The sequence below is a fragment of the Musca autumnalis genome, unplaced genomic scaffold, assembly GCF_047663935.1.
Source record: "Musca autumnalis isolate F117 unplaced genomic scaffold, ASM4766393v1 scaffold_134, whole genome shotgun sequence".
NCBI lineage: Eukaryota > Metazoa > Arthropoda > Insecta > Diptera > Muscidae > Musca > Musca autumnalis.
In genome coordinates, this window is record NW_027411683.1 from 131,094 (window position 1) to 153,830 (window position 22,737).

Sequence of the window (22,737 nt, forward strand, 5' to 3'; positions counted from 1 at the left end):
AGCTTTGTCAAATCAATCACATGTCCATATGAGAGCAAATATATCGTGACCTATAGAATCTACAGTCTCGTTTCTTACGTCGTTTGTTTAGCAAACTTTGACACACAATCCATGCAACTTATATGATGATATCGAGTTGCGTATCGAAGATAGATGCAGAAGCATCCAAGTCTCACGAAATACAAGGGTCAGCTTTGTCAAATCAATCACATGTCCATATGAGAGCAAATATATCGTGACCTATAGAATCTACAGTCTCGTTTCTTACGTCGTTTGTTAAGCAAACTTTGACACACAATCCATGCAATTTATATGATGATATCGAGTTCCGTATCGAAATTAGATGCAGAAGCATCCAAGTCTCACGAAATACAAGGGTCAGCTTTGTCAAATCAATCACATGTCCATATGAGAGCAAATATATCGTGACCTATAGAATCTACAGTCTCGTTTCTTACGACGTTTGTTAAGCAAACTTTGACACACAATCCATGCAATTTATATGATGATATCGAGTTCCGTATCGAAATTAGATGCAGAAGCATCCAAGTCTCCCGAAATACAAGGGTCAGCTTTGTCAAATCAATCACATGTCCACATGAGAGCAAATATATCGTGACCTATAGAATCTACAGTCTCGTTTCTTACGTCGTTTGTTAAGCAAACTTTGACACACAATCCATGCAATTTATATTATGACGTCGAGTTCCGTATCGAAATTAGATGCAGAAGCATCCAAGTTTCACGAAATACAAGGGTCAGCTTTGTCAAATCAATCACATGTCCATATGAGAGCAAATATATCGTGACCTATAGAATCTACAGTCTCGTTTCTTACGACGTTTGTTAAGCAAACTTTGACACACAATCCATGCAATTTATATGATGATATCGAGTTCCGTGTCGAAATTAGATGCAGAAGCATCCAAGTCTCCCGAAATACAAGGGTCAGCTTTGTCAAATCAATCACATGTCCATATGAGAGCAAATATATCGGGACCTATAGAATCTACAGTCTCGTTTCTTACGTCGTTTGTTAAGCAAACTTTGACACACAATCCATGCAATTTATATGATGATATCGAGTTCCGTATCGAAATTAGATGCAGAAGCATCCAAATCTCACGAAATACAAGGGTCAGCTTTGTCAAATCAATCACATGTCCATATGAGAGCAAATATATCGTGACCTATAGAATCTACAGTCTCGTTTCTTACGTCGTTTGTTAAGCAAACTTTGACACACAATCCATGCAATTTATATGATGATATCGAGTTCCGTATCGAAATTAGATGCAGAAGCATCCAAGTCTTACGAAATACAAGGGTCAGCTTTGTCAAATCAATCACATGTCCATATGAGAGTAAATATATCGTGACCTATAGAATCTACAGTTTCGTTTCTTACGTCGTTTGTTAAGCAAACTTTGACACACAATCCATGCAATTTATATGATGATATCGAGTTCCGTATCGAAATTAGATGCAGAAGCATCCAAGTCTCACGAAATACAAGGGTCAGCTTTGTCAAATCAATCACATGTCCATATGAGAGCAAATATATCGTGACCTATAGAATCTACAGTCTCGTTTCTAACGTCGTTTGTTAAGCAAACCTTGACACACAATCCATGCAATTTATATGATGATATCGAGTTCCGTTTCGAAGATAGATGCAGAAGCATCCAAGTCTAACGAAATACAAGGGTCAGCCTTGTCAAATCAATCACATGTCCATATGAGAGCAAATATATCGTCAGCTAGAGAATCTACAGTTTCGTTTCTTACGTCGTTTGTTAAGCAAACTTTGACACATAATCCATGCAATTTATATGATGATATCGAGTTCCGTATCGAAATTAGATGCAGAAGCATCCAAGTCTCACGAAATACAAGGGTCAGCTTTGTCAAATAAATCACATGTCCATATGAGAGCAAATATATCGTGACCTATAGAATCTACAGTCTCGTTTCTTACGTCGTTTGGTAAGCAAACTTTGACACACAATCCATGCAATTTATATGATGATATCGAGTTCCGTTTCGAAGATAGATGCAGAAGCATCCAAGTCTCACGAAATACAAGGGTCAGCTTTGTCAAATCAATCACATGTCCATATGAGAGCAAATATATCGTGACCTATAATATCTACAGTCTCGTTTCTTACGTCGTTTGTTAAGCAAACTTTGACACACAATCCATGCAATTTATATGATGATATCGTGTTCCGTATCGAAATTAGATGCAGAAGCATCCAAGTCTCACGAAATACAAGGGTCAGCTTTTTCAAATCAATCACATGTCCATATGAGAGCAAATATATCGTGACCTATAGAATCTACAGTCTCGTTTCTTACGTCGTTTGTTAAGCAAACTTTGACACACAATCCATGCAATTTATATGATGATATCGAGTTCCGTATCGACATTAGATGCAGAAGCATCCAAATCTCACGAAATACAAGGGTCAGCTTTGTCAAATCAATCACATGTCCATATGAGAGCAAATATATCGTGACCTATAGAATCTACAGTCTCGTTTCTTACGTCGTTTGTTAGGCAAACTTTGACACACAATCCATGCAATTTATATGATGATATCGAGTTCCGTATCGAAATTAGATGCAGAAGCATCCAAGTCTCACGAAATACAAGGGTCAGCTTTGTCAAATCAATCACATGTCCATATGAGAGCAAATATATCGTGATCTATAGAATCTACAGTCTCGTTTCTTACGTCGTTTGTTAAGCAAGCTTTGACACACAATCCATGCAATTTATATGATGATGTCGAGTTCCGTTTCGAAGATAGATGCAGAAGCATCCAAGTCTCACGAAATACAAGGGTCAGCTTTGTCAAATCAATCACATGTCCATATGAGAGCAAATATATCGTCAGCTAAAGAACCTACAGTCTAGTTTCTTTCTTCGTTTGTTAAGCAAACTTTGACACACAATCCATGCAATTTATATGATGATATCGAGTTCCGTATCGAAATTAGATGCAGAAGCATCCAAGTCTTACGGAATACAAGGGTCAGCTTTGTCAAATCAATTAGATGTCCATATGAGAGTAAATATATCGTCAGCTAAAGAATCTACAGTCTCGTTTCTTACGTCGTTTGTTAAGCAAACTTTGACACACAATCCATGCAATTTATATGATGATATCGAGTTCCGTATCGAAATTAGATGCAGAAGCATCCAAGTCTCACGAAATACAAGGGTCAGCTTTGTCAAATCAATCACATGTCCATATGAGAGCAAATATATCGTCAGCTAAAGAATCTACAGTCTCGTTTCTTACGTCGTTTGTTAAGCAAACTTTGACACACAATCCATGCAATTTATATTATGACGTCGAGTTCCGTATCGAAATTAGATGCAGAAGCATCCAAGTTTCACGAAATACAAGGGTCAGCTTTGTCAAATCAATCACATGTCCATATGAGAGCAAATATATCGTGACCTATAGAATCTACAGTCTCGTTTCTTACGACGTTTGTTAAGCAAACTTTGACACACAATCCATGCAATTTATATGATGATATCGAGTTCCGTATCGAAATTAGATGCAGGAGCATCCAAATCTCCCGAAATACAAGGGTCAGCTTTGTCAAATCAATCACATGTCCATATGAGAGCAAATATATCGTGACCTATAGAATCTACAGTCTCGTTTCTTACGTCGTTTGTTAAGCAAACTTTGACACACAATCCATGCAATTTATATGATGATATCGAGTTCCGTATCGAAATTAGATGCAGAAGCATCCAAATCTCACGAAATACAAGGGTCAGCTTTGTCAAATCAATCACATGTCCATATGAGAGCAAATATATCGTGACCTATAGAATCTACAGTCTCGTTTCTTACGTCGTTTGTTAAGCAAACTTTGACACACAATCCATGCAATTTATATGATGATATCGAGTTCCGTATCGAAATTAGATGCAGAAGCATCCAAGTCTTACGAAATACAAGGGTCAGCTTTGTCAAATCAATCACATGTCCATATGAGAGTAAATATATCGTGACCTATAGAATCTACAGTTTCGTTTCTTACGTCGTTTGTTAAGCAAACTTTGACACACAATCCATGCAATTTATATGATGATATCGAGTTCCGTATCGAAATTAGATGCAGAAGCATCCAAGTCTCACGAAATACAAGGGTCAGCTTTGTCAAATCAATCACATGTCCATATGAGAGCAAATATATCGTGACCTATAGAATCTACAGTCTCGTTTCTTACGTCGTTTGTTAAGCAAACTTTGACACACAATCCATGCAATTTATATGATGATATCGAGTTCCGTATCGAAATTAGATGCAGAAGCATCCAAATCTCACGAAATACAAGGGTCAGCTTTGTCAAATCAATCACATGTCCATATGAGAGCAAATATATCGTGACCTATAGAATCTACAGTCTCGTTTCTTACGTCGTTTGTTAAGCAAACTTTGACACACAATCCATGCAATTTATATGATGATATCGAGTTCCGTATCGAAATTAGATGCAGAAGCATCCAAGTCTTACGAAATACAAGGGTCAGCTTTGTCAAATCAATCGCATGTCCATATGAGAGTTAATATATCGTGACCTATAGAATCTACAGTTTCGTTTCTTACGTCGTTTGTTAAGCAAACTTTGACACACAATCCATGCAATTTATATGATGATATCGAGTTCCGTATCGAAATTAGATGCAGAAGCATCCAAGTCTCACGAAATACAAGGGTCAGCTTTGTCAAATCAATCACATGTCCATATGAGAGCAAATATATCGTGACCTATAGAATCTACAGTCTCGTTTCTAACGTCGTTTGTTAAGCAAACTTTGACACACAATCCATGCAATTTATATGATGATATTGAGTTCCGTATCGAAATTAGATGCAGAAGCATCCAAGTCTCACGAAATACAAGGGTCAGCTTTGTCAAATCAATCACATGTCCATATGAGAGCAAATATATCGTGACCTATAGAACCTACAGTCTCGTTTCTTACGTCGTTTGTTAAGCAAACTTTGACACACAATCCATGCAATTTATATGATGATATCGAGTTCCGTTTCGAAGATAGATGCAGAAGCATCCAAGTCTAACGAAATACAAGGGTCAGCTTTGTCAAATCAATCACATGTCCATATGAGAGCAAATATATCGTCAGCTAGAGAATCTACAGTCTCGTTTCTTACGTCGTTTGGTAAGCAAACTTTGACACACAATCCATGCAATTTATATGATGATATCGAGTTCCGTTTCGAAGATAGATGCAGAAGCATCCAAGTCTCACGAAATACAAGGGTCAGCTTTGTCAAATCAATCACATGTCCATATGAGAGCAAATATATCGTGACCTATAATATCTACAGTCTCGTTTCTTACGTCGTTTGTTAAGCAAACTTTGACACACAATCCATGCAATTTATATGATGATATCGTGTTCCGTATCGAAATTAGATGCAGAAGCATCCAAGTCTCACGAAATACAAGGGTCAGCTTTTTCAAATCAATCACATGTCCATATGAGAGCAAATATATCGTGACCTATAGAATCTACAGTCTCGTTTCTTACGTCGTTTGTTAAGCAAACTTTGACACACAATCCATGCAATTTATATGATGATATCGAGTTCCGTATCGACATTAGATGCAGAAGCATCCAAATCTCACGAAATACAAGGGTCAGCTTTGTCAAATCAATCACATGTCCATATGAGAGCAAATATATCGTGACCTATAGAATCTACAGTCTCGTTTCTTACGTCGTTTGTTAGGCAAACTTTGACACACAATCCATGCAATTTATATGATGATATCGAGTTCCGTATCGAAATTAGATGCAGAAGCATCCAAGTCTCACGAAATACAAGGGTCAGCTTTGTCAAATCAATCACATGTCCATATGAGAGCAAATATATCGTGATCTATAGAATCTACAGTCTCGTTTCTTACGTCGTTTGTTAAGCAAGCGTTGACACACAATCCATGCAATTTATATGATGATGTCGAGTTCCGTTTCGAAGATAGATGCAGAAGCATCCAAGCATACAGTCTCGTTTCTTAAGTCGTTTGTTAAGCAAAAGTTTGACACACAATCCATGCAATTTATATGATGATATCGAGTTCCGTATCGAAATTAGATGCAGAAGCATCCAAATCTCATGAAATACAAGGGCCAGCTTTGTCAAATCAAACACATGTCCATATCAGAGCAAATATATCGTGACCTATAGAATCTACAGTCTCATTTCTTACGTCGTTTGTTAAGCAAACTTTGACACACAATCCATGCAATTTATATGATGATATCGAGTTCCGTTTCGAAGATAGATGCAGAAGCATCCAAGTCTCCCAAAATACAAGGGTCAGCTTTGTCAAATCAATCACATGTCCATATGAGAGCAAATATATCGTGACCTATAGAATCTACAGTCTCGTTCCTTACGTCGTTTGTTAAGCAAACTTTGACACACAATCCATGCAATTTATATGATGATATCGAGTTCCGTATCGAAATTAGATGCAGAAGCATCCAAGTCTCACGAAATACAAGGGTCAGCTTTGTCAAATCAATCACATGTCCATATGAGAGCAAATATATCGTCAGCTAAAGAATCTACAGTCTCGTTTCTTACGTCGTTTGTTAAGCAAACTTTGACACACAATCCATGCAATTGATATGATGATATCGTGTTCCGTATCGAAATTAGATGCAGAAGCATCCAAGTCTTACGAAATACAAGGGTCAACTTTGTCAAATCAATCACATGTCCATATGAGAGCAAATATATCGTGACCTATAGAATCTACAGTCTCGTTTCTTACGTCGTTTGTTAAGCAAACTTTGACACACAATCCATGCAATATATATGATGATGTCGAGTTCCGTTTCGAAGATAGATGCAGAAGCATCCAAGTCTCACGAAATACAAGGGTCAGCATTGTCAAATCAATCACATGTCCATATGAGAGCAAATATATCGTGACCTATAGAATCTACAGTCTCGTTTCTTACGTCGTTTGTTAAGCAAACTTTGACACACAATCCATGCAATTTATATGATGATGTCGAGTTCCGTATCGAAATTAGATGCAGAAGCATCCAAGTCTCACGAAATACAAGGGTCAGCTTTGTCAAATCAATCACATGTCCATATGAGAGCAAATATATCGTGACCTATAGAATCTACAGTCTCGTTTCTTACGTCGTTTGTTAAGCAAACTTTGACACACAATCCATGCAATTTATATGACGATATCGAGTTCCGTATCGAAATTAGATGCAGAAGCATCCAAGTCTCAGGAAATACAAGGGTCAGCTTTGTCAAATCAATCACATGTCCATATGAGAGCAAATATATCGTGACCTATAGAATCTACAGTCTCGCTTCTTACGTCGTTTGTTAAGCAAACTTTGACACACAATCCATGCAATTTATATGATGATGTCGAGTTCCGTTTCGAAGATAGATGCAGAAGCATCCAAGTCTCACGAAATACAAGGGTCAGCTTTGTCAAATCAATCACATGTCCATATGAGAGCAAGTATATCGTGACCTATTGAATCTACAGTCTCGTTTCTTACGTCGTTTGTTAAGCAAACTTTGACACACAATCCATGCAATTTATATGATGATATCGTGTTCCGTATCGAAATTAGATGCAGAAGCATCCAAGTCTCACGAAATACAAGGGTCAGCTTTATCAAATCAATCACATGTCCATATGAGAGCAAATATATCGTCAGCTATAGAATCTACAGTCTCGTTTCTTACGTCGTTTGTTAAGCAAACTTTGACACACAATCCATGCAATTTATATGATGATGTCGAGTTCCGTATCGAAATTAGATGCAGAAGCATCCAAATTTCACGAAATACAAGGGTCAGCTTTGTCAAATCAATCACATGTCCATATGAGAGCAAATATATTGTGACCTATAGAATCTACAGTCTCGTTTCTTACGTCGTTTGTTAAGCAAACTTTGACACACAATCCATGCAATTTATATGATGATATCGAGTTCCGTATCGAAATTAGATGCAGAAGCATCCAAGTCTCACGAAATACAAGGGTCAGCTTTGTCAAATCAATCACATGTCCATATGAGAGCAAATATATCGTGACCTATAGAATCTACAGTCTCGTTTCTTACGACGTTTGTTAAGCAAACTTTGACACACAATCCATGCAATTTATATGATGATATCGTGTTCCGTATCGAAATTAGATGCAGAAGCATCCAAGTCTCACGAAATACAAGGGTCAGGTTTGTCAAATCAATCACATGTCCATATGAGAGCAAATATATCGTGACCTATAGAATCTACAGTCTCGTTTCTTACGTCGTTTGTTAAGCAAACTTTGACACACAATCCATGCAATTTATATGATGATATCGAGTTCCGTATCGAAATTAGATGCAGAAGCATCCAAGTCTCACGAAATACAAGGGTCAGCTTTGTCAAATCAATCACATGTCCATATGAGAGCAAATATATCGTCAGCTAAAGAATCTACAGTCTCGTTTCTTACGTCGTTTGGTAAGCAAACTTTGACACACAATCCATGCAATTTATATGATGATATCGAGTTCCGTATCGAAATTAGATGCAGAAGCATCCAAGTCTCACGAAATACAAGGGTCAGCTTTGTCAAATCAATCACATGTCCATATGAGAGAAAATATATCGTGACCTATAGAATCTACAGTCTCGTTTCTTACGTCGTTTGTTAAGCAAACTTTGACACACAATCCATGCAATTTATATGATGATATCGTGTTCCGTATCGAAATTAGATGCAGAAGCATCCAAGTCTCACGAAATACAAGGGTCAGCTTTGTCAAATCAATCACATGGCTATATGAGAGCAAATATATCGTGACCTATAGAATCTACAGTCTCGTTTCTTACGTCGTTTGTTAAGCAAACTATGACACACAATCTGTTTCGCGGCTTACCTTTTGTATGCCTTTTTGCAATAATAAGAGTTGTTGTTTTTCGTTTTAAATTCAAGGTGTTGATTTTAATTTACAATTTAGGTTAAGTAGCAAATTTAATGTAGGTTTTAGTTTTAAGTAGGCAATATTTACAAATTTTTATTCACAATTCTTTAGGTTTTAAGTAGATCGTGTTTAGGCAATTTTTAGGTGATTTTAAATAGGCAATTTTAGCAGGTAAGTTTTAGGGCAATTTTTAGGCAAATTTAATTTAGGTGTAAAGTAAGTTTAAGGCAAATTCAAATAGCAAATTTCAAGTAAGTTAAGGTAAGTATTTGTGTGTGTGTTTAACTTATTTTCAGCTTGTAAGTTTTAATTAGTAAATTGTAGTTTGTAAGTAGTTTTAATTAGGTAAATTTAGGTTTTAAGTTTCAACAATATTTTCGTGTTTTGTACTTTAATTTATTTTGAACTTTTGGTATTTGTGTGTTGTTTCTTTATGTTTGTAAATTCAATGTATATTTCTGTTGTGTGAATTCACTTTAGTTTCTATGTGTTGATTTTGTGTTTAATATTTTTGATGCTCCTTGCAACTTTATGTTTAAATTTTAAAAGTGTGATTTTTATGTTGTATAAAAAGTTCAGTGTTCTGTAATAGTTAATTTGTTAATGTTCACTGATGTTTTTAACTTTTCTGTTTAATGTTTTGCACTTGTCACTGGGGGGAAACTTTAAACTTACGCGTTCGCGGTTATAAAAAGAACTGGCCGATGCAATAATTTTCATCAGCTTAGCTAACCGATTTACAAATCCACTTTATGTTTATTTACTTCCAATCGGTTGGAATTTACCGATGACTGCGTAGTAGTGTTGGTGAATTATTTACATTGTTTACACTTGTTATGTTTTACATATTTTCTAATTTTTGCCGCAGTCACCGCTAACTCCAATCGACAGTGGCGAGCAAAAGTTTACACATTTATAAACATTTCTGGGCCCCCGAGTGACAAGTGTAAACTACTATACGATTCTATATATATATATATATATATATATATATATATATATATATATATATATATGTTGCTCCATACGATTCAAGGCCTCTGGCATATTCCTGATTGGGCCAGCGAACACGTACCCCAGCTGCGTGTTGTAGGCCCGCACATCTCCAACTCCCACCGCCACGCATCCAGTCTTCCTCAGTGCATTGTAGGTATCGCCCCCTAGCTCCACTTCTACGGGCGTGTTCCCCTGGTATCTGGGTCGGCAATCGCGTAATTTATGAAGCCTCTTGTCGGGTCTTCCAATAGGGACTCTGAATAAAGACGCCTGGGAAGGTCGTCGACTATTAAGGCGTTGACCCTGAGTGTCCAATTGCTGCTAACGCGTCGGGGCGCAATGGTGAATGTCGTGACTCGTGCCCCATTATACATTCGTTGCTGAAGGCCAAAGCGTCTGAAGGCAGCGTATGATATTTTCGACATGGTGGCCGATTGGCTCACAAGCGCCCTCACCATTACGAAGCCCTCTATCCCCTCTGCCATAATTCGAATCATTGCCGTGGGCACAAACACAAGATCCCAGGCAAAGGCCGGCGCATTTACGGCTTCAATGTTTCGAATCATTGCCGTGGGCACAAACACAAGATCCCAGGCAAAGGCCGGCGCATTTACGGCTTCAATGTTTAGGGGCACTTCGTCCAATTGAGATGCCCCGTGCAATAAAGTGTGGTGCCGACTGTCACACCTCCGACAGCCGACCAAACTTGGACAATCGGGGGCTAATTTTTGTACGTGGGCTGGGCGGTTACTATTGGCTGGGCGATTGGGGCTGCGAGCTGGACTGCTGGGGCTTCGACTGCGGTCTTCATAGCGCCAATCCTGGTTTGGAAGGTAGGCTGCCATGTCTGAAATAAAAAGAATGCGAGTACTAAGTTTATTAGGTAAGGGTCCGACTAGTCAGTCGGAGAAAAGTTTGACAATTTTCGTAATGAGTCTGCTTATATTGCCTCCCGAAGTCCGTACGTCCACTACTCGCGTATTCTGATCCATGCCCTGATAGGTCTTTAAAATCCGTCCCATCTTCCATTCATTGGGAGCGAGTCTATCGTCCTTGATAACGACTAAATCCCCCTCTTTAACGTTTTCCTTTTCATATTTCCATTTTGTTCGTCGATGGAGTTCGTGCAAATATTCTAACTTCCATCGATTGCAAAAATATTGAGAAATGACTCTGAGTCTTTTCCAACGATTTACTAAATTGATGTCTGTGTCTGAAACATCAGGCTCCGCTGGAGCAAGAATAGAAGTTCCTATAAGAAAATGACCCGGAGTCAAGGGTGAGAAATCATCAGGGTCGTCGCTAGCTGGACTTAAAGGTCGCGAATTGAGACAGGCCTCAATTCGGGCTAAAATTGTTGTGAATTCCTCAAATGTAAAATTCATTTTAGGTAAACTTTTCTTTAAATGTAGCTTAAAAGACTTAACGCCGGCTTCCCACAAGCCGCCCATGTGTGGCGCACCAGGTGGGATGAACTTCCAGTTAAGATTTTGATAAAAATTGCTTTCAACAGTAGTTGATTGTAGGCTTTTCATGAGCGAAATTCTATCTCTTTTTATCAAATCGACTGCTCCAACAAAATTTGTTCCATTATCAGAAAAAACCAAGAAGGGCATCCTCGCCTGCTGACGAATCTTGAAAAAGCAGCGAGAAATGCGTGGGTTGAAAGGTCGCTTGTAGGCTCCAAATGTATTGCCTTTGTAGCAAAACAAATAAAAAGGCACACATATCCTTTTGTGATAAAACAAGCTCTTCCCGAATAACTTTTAATGTTAAAAGGTCCAGCGAAATCGACACCTGTGTTCGTGAAAGGCCTAGATAAAAATGTACGCTCAGGCGGAAGAGAAGCCATTATTTGTTCCTGTGTCCTCTTTTTATGTATTATGCATGTTTTACAATTCCGAAGAGTCTTTTTGACCAACGATTTCAATCCAAATATCCAAAATTCGGATCTTATTATTCGGGTCATCAATTGATTTCCACCATGTAACGTGAGTTTATGAACAAAGTCGACCAATAACTGACTAAAAACCGCTCCGTGCGGCAAAATTATTGGATGGCGCTCATTGTATGTAAGTGCTGTAGATTGTACCAATCTTCCATTGGCTCTCAATATTCCTTTCGAGTCTAAAAATGGATTTAATGTCAAAAGCGAACTTTTCGTTGAAATCCGAGTCTTTTTCTCCAATGATTCATATTCATTCAAATAGAAGAACTTTTGAGTCTGTATTATGCTAGCTCGTTTTCCATCTTGAATCTCGGTAGCTGAAAGCTCCGTTGAAGATATTCTAAGTTGTTGTCGGTTTGATCCGGTATTTTTCCAAAGACGTAAGGCATACGCATATGATCTGTAAACCTTTGCTAGTCATCCTTTTCCTCAAAAAGCGTGAGAGTTCAAACAGCTTTTGCTTCCAAATTTGTATCGCTTAGTATTTGATTCGATGGCCATTTTTCTTTGGGCATTTTGAGCCAATGAGGTCCATGCCACCAGAGGTCCTGAGTCTTCAAGTCGGCAGGCGAACATCCTCGACTTGCTAAATCCGCTGGATTGTCCTCCGAGTCAACATGTCTCCAATTCAATTTCAACCACACCAAAACAATTGTGGAATCTGTCCAAAATTGGGTTGAAAAGTTGGATATTTGTAAATTGTTCGTTATGGAAACTGCCAGTTTAGACAGCAGAACCGCACCGCAGAGTTCAAGTCGCGGAATAGAAAGCTTCTTAATCGGAGCTACTCGGGTCTTGGCGGCTAATAAGAAGGTATGAGTGCTGTGATCATCATTTTCAATGCGTATGTAAATCGCAGCTCCATATGCGCTTTCGGATGCGTCACAGAATCCGTGAATTTCTACAGAGCCTTCTAATGTGAATTGTATCCATCTTGGAACCTTGAGGTTTTCAATCTTTTGGCTATTTGTGACGAAATTTTTCCAATTCATAAGAGTCACTGGCTTCAGTGGGTCATCCCAATCGATTTTATCCAGCCATATTTGCTGCATAATAAGCTTCGCTACTACTACCACTGGCGCCAGCCATCCACAAGGGTCAAACAATTTGGCTATTGTTGATAAAAGTTCTCGTTTTGTATATTTGTCTTGATTTTCCATTTGTGGTGGCGTAAAAGAGAAGAAATCTCCAGAAATATTCCATCTAATGCCCAGTGTTTTTGTGGAAGCATCCTCAGAAATATCCAACCAATTCAGTGGTAGTAACTTTTCCTCCGGAATATCCTTTATAACGTTATGATCATTCGAAGCCCATTTCATGAGCGTAAAACAAGCAGAGTCCAAAGCTGAGACTAATTCCTTTCTGGCCGTGATAGCTTGTTCTAATGTATGACCGCCAGCCAATACTGCTGCTGCTTTCGGGTGTAGGTCTTTAATATCCTCTGCTAACTTAATGAGCGTTCTCAATGCTAAAAATGGCGCGCAATTTACTCCAAAAGTTACTGTTAACAGCTCGAAATCCTCTACAGGGTCTGCCGGTGATTTTCTGAATAAAATCCCTTGGTATTTTGTTTGATTTGGGTCCAAAAGTATTTGCCGATATCTTAGTGATGTCGGCGTTAAAAGCGTATTTGAAAAATCTCCATTTCAAAATTTGAAGTACTAAGTCCTGTTGTAGTATGGGTCCAGGAAATAAGATGTCGTTGAGACTTGTTTTATTTGATGATGGGCACGAAGCGTTGAATACGACTCTTAGTTTTGTTGTAATACGATCAGGTTTTATCACTGCGTGATGTGGCAGGTAATAATTTGGCATATTGTTAATTTCGTTTGGGTTTATTTTCCGCATATGACCAAGTTCTAGGTACTCGAGTATCGATTTATCATATTGTTCCTTAATATCTGGTGTTCTCATAAGTTTCCGTTCCATTCTATAGAATTGTGCTAAGGCAATGTTCCGGGAATTTCCCAATTCCTCACATTTTTTAAATGGGAGAGTCACCACATATCTTCCATCCTTGTTTCGTATTGTTGTATCAATGAAGTTGGTTTCGCAAAATTGGTCTTCCTCTGACCGTAAAACATTTTTAGGGGTCTCTTCCACCTCCCAAAAACGTGTAAGTATTTTCTCAATTGAAGTTGTATTCAGCAAAGCAATTTGTTTTCTTTGGATAACATTTCCAGGAATTGGTCCTCCAACAATCCATCCAAATTTAGTTCTTTGAGTTAAAATTGATCCAAAAGTTTTCATGGGAATTCCAAGTGTAAATATCAAAGGTCCTATGTCCATACCGATGAGTAAGTCAATAGGTTGACTGATGTAAAACTTTGGGTCAGCTAGCTCCAATGATGTTATATCTCGAAGTTGTGATTTATCTAAGTTTTGTGGAGGTAGATTTGATGGTAGAGTCTTTAAAACCGGAGCCCAAACGTCCAGTTTAAAGCTATGGTCGAACTTGGATTTCAATGTAAACAGGCAAGATTTCGTCGAAGTCTCCGAGACAAATTGATTTAATCCATTGACATGTACTAAGTTGTTCTTTGTTGGTAATTTCAGCCGATTTTTTAGTTTTTCCGAAATGAAAGTGGATTGTGATCCAGAGTCTATGAGTGTTCTTGCATCATAAAGTTGTCCTCTGGTTTCTATTTGTACCATGGCAGTAAAGAGTAGTGTACCTCCAGGTTGTTGCTGACTAATTTGTTTTTCCTGAAGTGTCAAAGTTGTAACTGTTGCTGGTTCTAAGTTGGTTGTGGACTGTATTTGTTGTGTATGAGTGGCGGCACTGTTTCTAGGTTGTGTCTCCACTCGAGCTAGGTATGTACTTGAAGATTGGGTTTCCGTTCCCTTATGTAACAAAGTGTGATGTCTCATCGTACAAGTTCGACATCCAAAACGACTCTTACAATCCTTTACTCCATGGTTCGCTGACAAGCAGTTGTAGCATAAATGAGATGTCTTCACGATATGAATTCTATCATTTACATTCTTCTTTTGAAATTCCGTACAATCTCGTATAAAATGTTTAGATCTGCAAACTTGGCAGGTTTGAGCAATCTGTGTACTATTTTGGCTTCTATTCTGTTGTAGATTCTGACTAGAATTGGGTCTTCCTCCAGAATTATTCGTATTCCTTGTAACATTTGCTTGAAATGTATTCAAAAATCTAGGTTTGTTGTAAGTAGGTTGTTTCGGCTGACTGAATTTCGAAGTCGATGGTTTTATATTTCCAACAGATTCCATCGTTTTGAACTTGTTGGTTAGGAAATTGTCAAATTGTTCCCATTTCGGTAGAATTTTGCAATTATTGAGTGAGTTCTCGAATTCCTCCAAAAAATTTCTCGGCAATTTTGAAGCACAAATGTATATAAGAAGGGGATCCCATCCCTTAACATCGACTTCCAATAATTCCAAAGTTTGTATGCAGCTATTGACAGTTCTTTGCAATTTTTGTATGGAGTGACTTGAGTCGGCAGGAACTCCAGGCAGATTTAAAAGTGTCTTTATTTCCTCATTGACTTGCATCCGTTTATTCTCGTAACGATCAGTAAGATTTTTCCATGCAAGCTCAAAACCATCATTGGTTAGTGGTACGTGACAAATAATTTCCTTTGCTTCCCCAGTGGTCTTCTGCTTCAAGTGGAATAATTTTTCTACGTTGCTTAGTTTTGATCCTTTGATATAAATTGCAGTAAATAAATCTCTAAATGTGGGCCACTTTCGATATCCTCCTTTAAAGATCTCTGTATCGCATGGTGGTAAGCGAGATACACCAGTAAACTCCTTTTCCGTTCCTTGTTGAGTCACCAACGATTCCCGTTTAGTAGTCTCCAACATTTGTTTATCGCGAGCATTTTGTAATTGTATATTTATTGAGCTCAAAGTCTTTTTATACGAGTCCATCGCCTTCATATATTTTTCCCTTAACTTGTTTTTATCAATGACCTTTTCTCCTTCCTTTGTATCATGCTCCCTGCAAGCTATATAAGCCTCCTTTACTATAATCCAATTTGATTTTAATTCCAAACGTGTTGTCTCCAATGTTTCCACGGTGTCATCTGGATTGGTAATTGAAAAAATTGAAATAAAATCCGAAAGATCGTTGACGCTGTTCGCGAATTTGTCGCATAATGTTTTGTCCATGTTGCTAATTGTGCGTGAAACTTTTCAAAAATTTTGTTGTTCTACAAAATCCGAAAGAAGCCCAACGAAAAGGACTTACTTTGATAAAGATTTGAACTTTTCTTAACCTTTTGTTTCTCAAAAGTTAGAAAGTTTTCTCTTTATAATAGCTGACAACGAAATAGTGGTTAAATTTTTTCCAGAACTAGGCGCAAATCTTGAAAATATTTGAAGAAAATTGAAAATATATTCTTAATTCCGATCACCGCTAAATTGTTAAGTAGTTCCTCAAGTCTGGGGAAAATCTTGATTTTTCAAAAAAATCGTATTTAAAACGTTTGCAAATATTTTTTTTTTTTTTTTTTTTTTTGAGCGAAAAGTCAAACGAGAGAAGCTTGATTCAATTATAAACGAAGAAAAAATCAATTACGCGAAGAACAATCGAATAAAAAACACGAATTAAAATCCAAATCCAAATAAGAAGTGTCAGAGAAATTGAAACAAGATCCAAAAAAACTTATAGTGATTTGCCGCTCCATCCATCCACCAAACGAGATTTAGTCCCTCGTCGAAAATGTTTGCTGGGTTGCCGCAAAAATCCAAACGACGAAAATTAACGATTTGTAAATCCTAATATTCCACAATTGCATAAAATCTCTTGCTGAGTATCCTTTACCAGGAGGATTTTATGGCTTTTCGAATTATTTTTTTTCCAAAAAAATATGTTTTAATTTGAGTAGAGTCAGAATATTTGTCTAAATCGGCAAATATTCTAAGTAAACGCTAAATATTTTTCCAACAATGCAAAAAAATTGCGGTAGACGACAGTAATTTGGTTTAAACAAGCAACGTGGAATACCAACACGTCTCCAAACGATTAAAACCCAACGCAAAGTTCAAGAAAAAAAGTATAATTTACCACAAAGTGGTTAATAAGAACAAATTTTTACCAGCAAAATATTTCTGCAATAAATCACAGAAATATCTTGGGTCACATAAAGTTGCTGAAAATTTATAGAAGTTTATGAAATCATGAAACAATATAGTAAAGGGTTAGACTAACTACTTTGGCAAAAAATACTTTTTCAAAATTATCGACGTTTTGTATGCTGGGTTGATGGGCCGTCTGTCCAACGGATTCTTATTAGATTTCGCATGAAATTTAGGTAATGTAGTTTTGTATGTCTGTGCACCAAACTTTTTCCACAAAAAATTCCAAAAAATAATTTCAGGTTATGTATTGTTGTGTAATAAGCTCTGTATCGTTCCAACAGACAAACTTATTTTCATAAAAAATCCAAAAAAACTTGATATGTTAAGTGTATGCATGTAATCGTTGTGTCTGTCCACCAGACGTGATGTATATTTTTTCCAAAATGTTTTCTAGGTTATGATTGTTGCTCAGGTTGTGTTTCAAAAACAAAGTATTTTTGCCAGAAAAATCAAGAAAATATTTATATATTAAATATTAGTAAATAATATGTCCGTCCGCCAAAAATATCAAAAAGTTCCAAAAAATGTTTGATTTAATTGCTATTGCTTGAGTGTCTCTCCTCTCCAATATTTTCGTAGAATTTTCTATGTAAAGATTTATTGCACAAGCATTTGTCTGTCCACCAGACTTTGCTATTTAAATCGCTATTTATTGTTTCGAAATATGGCGTTATGTTTTCCAATATTTGTATGTAATAATTAAATATGTGGTTTATGTATTCGTAGTGACGCTAACTTTCCAAAGTTATTTGTATATATAAAAATATGACGATTATGTATTTTTCTAAACTTCCACAAGAATATGGCGATTATGTATTTTTCGAGGGACGCCAACTTTCCAAATTTATGTGTATGTAAAGATTTTATATATTCAAAAAATACGGCATCTATGTATTAAGCCGAACTCCCTGTTCAGCACAAAATATATCGTTTCCACTAATTTCCCAGTCTGTCCGTCCGACAAAATGGCTCCAAAGTAAAATTTTTTCCCAATTTTAGGTTAGAATTCCCAAAAATTGCGCGAAAAAATGTCTATGGGGCAATGAGCAGGCTCCAAAACGAGGGTCAAAGGTGTGTCATATATGGCTCAGGGCAAATATTAACGATTTGCCTGCTCCAAATATGTTTTTTGGTAAAAAAAAAACTTCCACAGTACTCACTTTGACGTTGAATTTATGTAAATTTCCTTGTTGTTGGGTGATGTTTTAGTGTTGTTTGGTGTAGTTTTTTCGTTTAAAATGTCTTTTTTGTATTTTTTGCGGTTTTTCGTTGTTTCGTACCCTTTTTATGAAGAAAAAAAAAATAAATTAATTAAAAATTTTCTTGTTATTTACTTGTTTCACTGTGTAACGTTTGTTTTGTCTGCGTTTTTATGTATGTTCACTTTTTGTATTTATTTGTGTAATTTTAATTCTTTCTCTATTTTTTTTGTATCGTGTACCACTGTGTAATATGTACCACTGTGCAACGTTAATTTTTGTATATTTTGTGTAGGGTCACTTTAAGTATGTTAAATTTTGTATTTTTTGTAATTTTAATTTTTTTTATTTGTGTATTTTTTCCCACTTGTACCGCTGTGCTGATTTTTGTTTGTACCACTGTGCACTGTTTTTTCACTGTTTTTTGTTCACTTTTTGTTAATAATTTTATTTTTAAAATTTTTAATTTTTGTGTCAAAAATTTTGTGCCGCACTGTATTCGTTCACTTTTGTGTTTTAGTGTAATTATCTTCGTTCCCTTTTGTTTTCTAAATGTATTTATTTTCCTTGTTCCGTTTTGTTTTATAAAAGTTCAATTTTTTGTTCACTAACGGGAACCACTATTTAAACTTTTTTTGTTTTTTTCTCTTTTTTATGCCGATCTTGTACTCACGGGGTTATGTGTTTGTTGTACATTTTTTTCGCACTTTCATGTAAATATGTATTCACTGTTTCTTTTATATTTCTTGTAAATGCTTTTTTGTGTCACTCACAGATGTTTGTATATTTTTTTTGTAGTTTAACCACACTTTTTGTATGTATGTATTTATGTATATTTTGCCACTTTTTCTTCCACTCACTGTTCTTGTTGTATTTTTTGTAATTTGCCCGCACTTTTTGTATGTATGTACTTTTTGTGTTTTTATTTATTTAAAAAACGTCACTTTTATCCGGCACTGAAGGATCAAATGTTTCTTGGCTTACCTTTTGTTTGCCTTTTGGAAGTAACAAGATTTGTTGTTTTTCGTTTTAAATTCAAGGTGTTGATTTTTATTTACAATTTAGGTTAAGTAGCAAATTAATTGTAGGTTTTAGTTTTAAGTAGGCAATATTTACAAATTTTTATTCACAATTCTTCAGGTTTTAAGTAGATCGTGTTTAGGCAATTTTTAGGTGATTTTATATAGGCAATTTTAGCAGGTAAGTTTTAGGGCAATTTTTAGCTAAATTCAATTTAGGTGTAAAGTAAGTTTAAGGCAAATTCAAATAGCAAATTTCAAGTAAGTTAAGGTAAGTATTTGTGTGTGTGTTTAACTTATTTTCAGCTTGTAAGTTTTAATTAGTAAATTGTAGTTTGTAAGTAGTTTTAATTAGGTAAATTTATGTTTTAAGTTTCAACAATATTTTCGTGTTTTGTACTTTAATTTATTTTGTACTTTTGGTATTTGTGTGTTGTTTCTTTATGTTTGTAAATTCAATGTCTATTTCTGTTGTGTAAATTCACTTTAGTTTCTATGTGTTGATTTTGTGTTTAATATTTTTGATGCTCCTTGCAACTTTATGTTTAAATTTTAAAAGTGTGATTTTTATGTTGTATAAAAAGTTCAGTGTTCTGTAATAGTTAATTTGTTAATGTTCACTGATGTTTTTAACTTTTGTGTTTAATGTTTTGCACTTGTCACTGGGGGGAAACTTTAAACTTACGCGTTCGCGGTTATAAAAAGAACTGGCCGATGCAATAATTTTCATCAGCTTAGCTAACCGATTTACAAATCCACTTTATGTTTATTTACTTCCAATCGGTTGGAATTTACCGGTGACTGCGTAGTAGTGTTGGTGAATTATTTACATTGTTTAAACTTGTTATGTTTTACATATTTTCTAATTTTTGCCGCAGTCACCGCTAACTCCAATCGACAGTGGCGAGCAAAAGTTTACACATTTATAAACACAATCCATGCAATTTATATGATGATATCGTGTTCCGTATCGAAATTAGATGCAGAAACATCCAAGTCTTACGAAATACAAGGGTCAGCTTTGTCAAATCAATCACATGTCCATATGAGAGCAAATATATCGTCAGCTAAAGAATCTACAGTCTCGTTTCTTACGTCGTTTGTTAAGCAAACTTTGACACACAATCCATGCAATTTATATGATGATGTCGAGTTCCGTATCGAAATTAGATGCAGAAGCATCCAAGTCTAACGAAATACAAGGGTCAGCTTTGTCAAATCAATCACATGTCCATATGAGAGCAAATATATCGTGACCTATAGAATCTACAGTCTCGTTTCTTACGTCGTTTGTTAAGCAAACTTTGACACACAATCCATGCAATTTATATGATGATGTCGAGTTCCGTATCGAAATTAGATGCAGAAGCATCCAAGTCTCCCGAAATACAAGGGTCAGCTTTGTCAAATCAATCACATGTCCATATGAGAGAAAATATATCGTAACCTAAAGAATCTACAGTCTCGTTTCTTACGTCGTTTGTTAAGCAAACTTTGACACACAATCCATGCAATTTATACGATGATATCGAGTTCCGTATCGAAATTAGATGCAGAAGCATCCAAGTCTCCCGAAATACAAGGGTCAGCATTGTCAAATCAATCACATGTCCATATGAGAGTAAATATATCGTGACCTAAAGAATCTACAGTCTCGTTTCTTACGTCGTTTGTTAAGCAAACTTTGACACACAATCCATGCAATTTATATGATGATATCGAGTTCCGTATCGAAATTAGATGCAGAAGCATCCAAATCTCACGAAATACAAGGGTCAGCTTTGTCAAATCAATCACATGTCCATATGAGAGCAAATATATCGTCAGCTAAAGAATCTACAGTCTCGATTCTCACGTCGTTTGTTAAGCAAACTTTGACACACAATCCATGCAATTTATATGATGATATCGAGTTCCGTATCGAAATTAGATGCAGAAGCATCAAAATCTCACGAAATACAAGGGTCAGCTTTGTCAAATCAATCACATGTCCATATGAGAGTAAATATATCGTGACCTATAGAATCTACAGTCTCGTTTCTTACGTCGTTTGTTAAGCAAACTTTGACACACAATCCATGCAATTTATATGATGATATCGAGTTCCGTATCGAAATTAGATGCAGAAGCATCCAAATCTCACGAAATACAAGGGTCAGCTTTGTCAAATCAATCACATGTCCATATGAGAGCAAATATATCGTGACCTATAGAATCTACAGTCTAGTTTCTTACGTCGTTTGTTAAGGAAACTGTGACACACAATCCATGCAATTTATATGATGATATCGTGTTCCGTATCGAAATTAGATGCAGAAGCATCCAAGTCGTACGAAATACAAGGGTCAGCTTTGTCAAATCAATCACATGTCCATATGAGAGCAAATATATCGTGACCTAAAGAATCTACAGTCTCGTTTCTTACGTCGTTTGTTAAGCAAACTTTGACACACAATCCATGCGATTTATACGATGATATCGAGTTCCGTATCGAAATTAGATGCAGAAGCATCCAAGTCTCCCGAAATACAAGGGTCAGCATTGTCAAATCAATTACATGTCCATATGAGAGTAAGTATATCGTGACCTAAAGAATCTACAGTCTCGTTTCTTACGTCGTTTGTTAAGCAAACTTTGACACACAATCCATGCAATTTATATGATGATATCGAGTTCCGTATCGAAATTAGATGCAGAAGCATCAAAATCTCACGAAATACAAGGGTCAGCTTTGTCAAATCAATCACATGTCCATATGAGAGTAAATATATCGTGACCTATAGAATCTACAGTCTCGTTTCTTACGTCGTTTGTTAAGCAAACTTTGACACACAATCCATGCAATTTATATGATGATATCGAGTTCCGTATCGAAATTAGATGCAGAAGCATCCAAATCTCACGAAATACAAGGGTCAGCTTTGTTAAATCAATCACATGTCCATATGAGAGCAAATATATCGTCAGCTAAAGAATCTACAGTCTCGTTTCTTACGTCATTTGTTAAGCAAACTTTGACACACAATCCATGCAATTTATATGATGATATCGAGTTCCGTATCGAAATTAGATGCAGAAGCATCCAAATCTCACGAAATACAAGGGTCAGCTTTGTCAAATCAATCACATGTCCATATGAGAGTAAATATATCGTGACCTATAGAATCTACAGTCTCGTTTCTTACGTCGTTTCTTAAGCAAACTTTGACACACAATCCATGCAATTTATATGATGATATCGAGTTCCGTATCGAAATTAGATGCAGAAGCATCCAAATCTCACGAAATACAAGGGTCAGCTTTGTCAAATCAATCACTTGTCCATATGAGAGCAAATATATCGTCAGCTAAAGAATCTACAGTTTCGTTTCTTACGTCGTTTGTTAAGCAAACTTTGACACACAATCCATGCAATTTATATGATGATATCGAGTTCCGTA

General features: G+C 36.4%; 1 long non-coding RNA gene across 2 annotated transcripts; it reads right to left on the reverse strand.

Moving 5' to 3' along the window:
* Positions 1 to 10,581: 10,581 nt before the first annotated feature.
* LOC141391831 (uncharacterized) lies at positions 10,582 to 20,015 on the reverse strand. Of its 2 annotated transcripts, none has more exons than XR_012409724.1 (3): positions 19,983 to 20,015; positions 18,240 to 18,360; positions 10,582 to 10,866 (listed from the first exon to the last, which is right to left on the reverse strand). It is a non-coding gene; the product is annotated as an uncharacterized lncRNA (long non-coding RNA). The 2 variants fall into 2 exon arrangements; XR_012409725.1 differs by lacking the exon at positions 19,983 to 20,015 and adding an exon at positions 19,263 to 19,451.
* Positions 20,016 to 22,737: the final 2,722 nt, after the last annotated feature.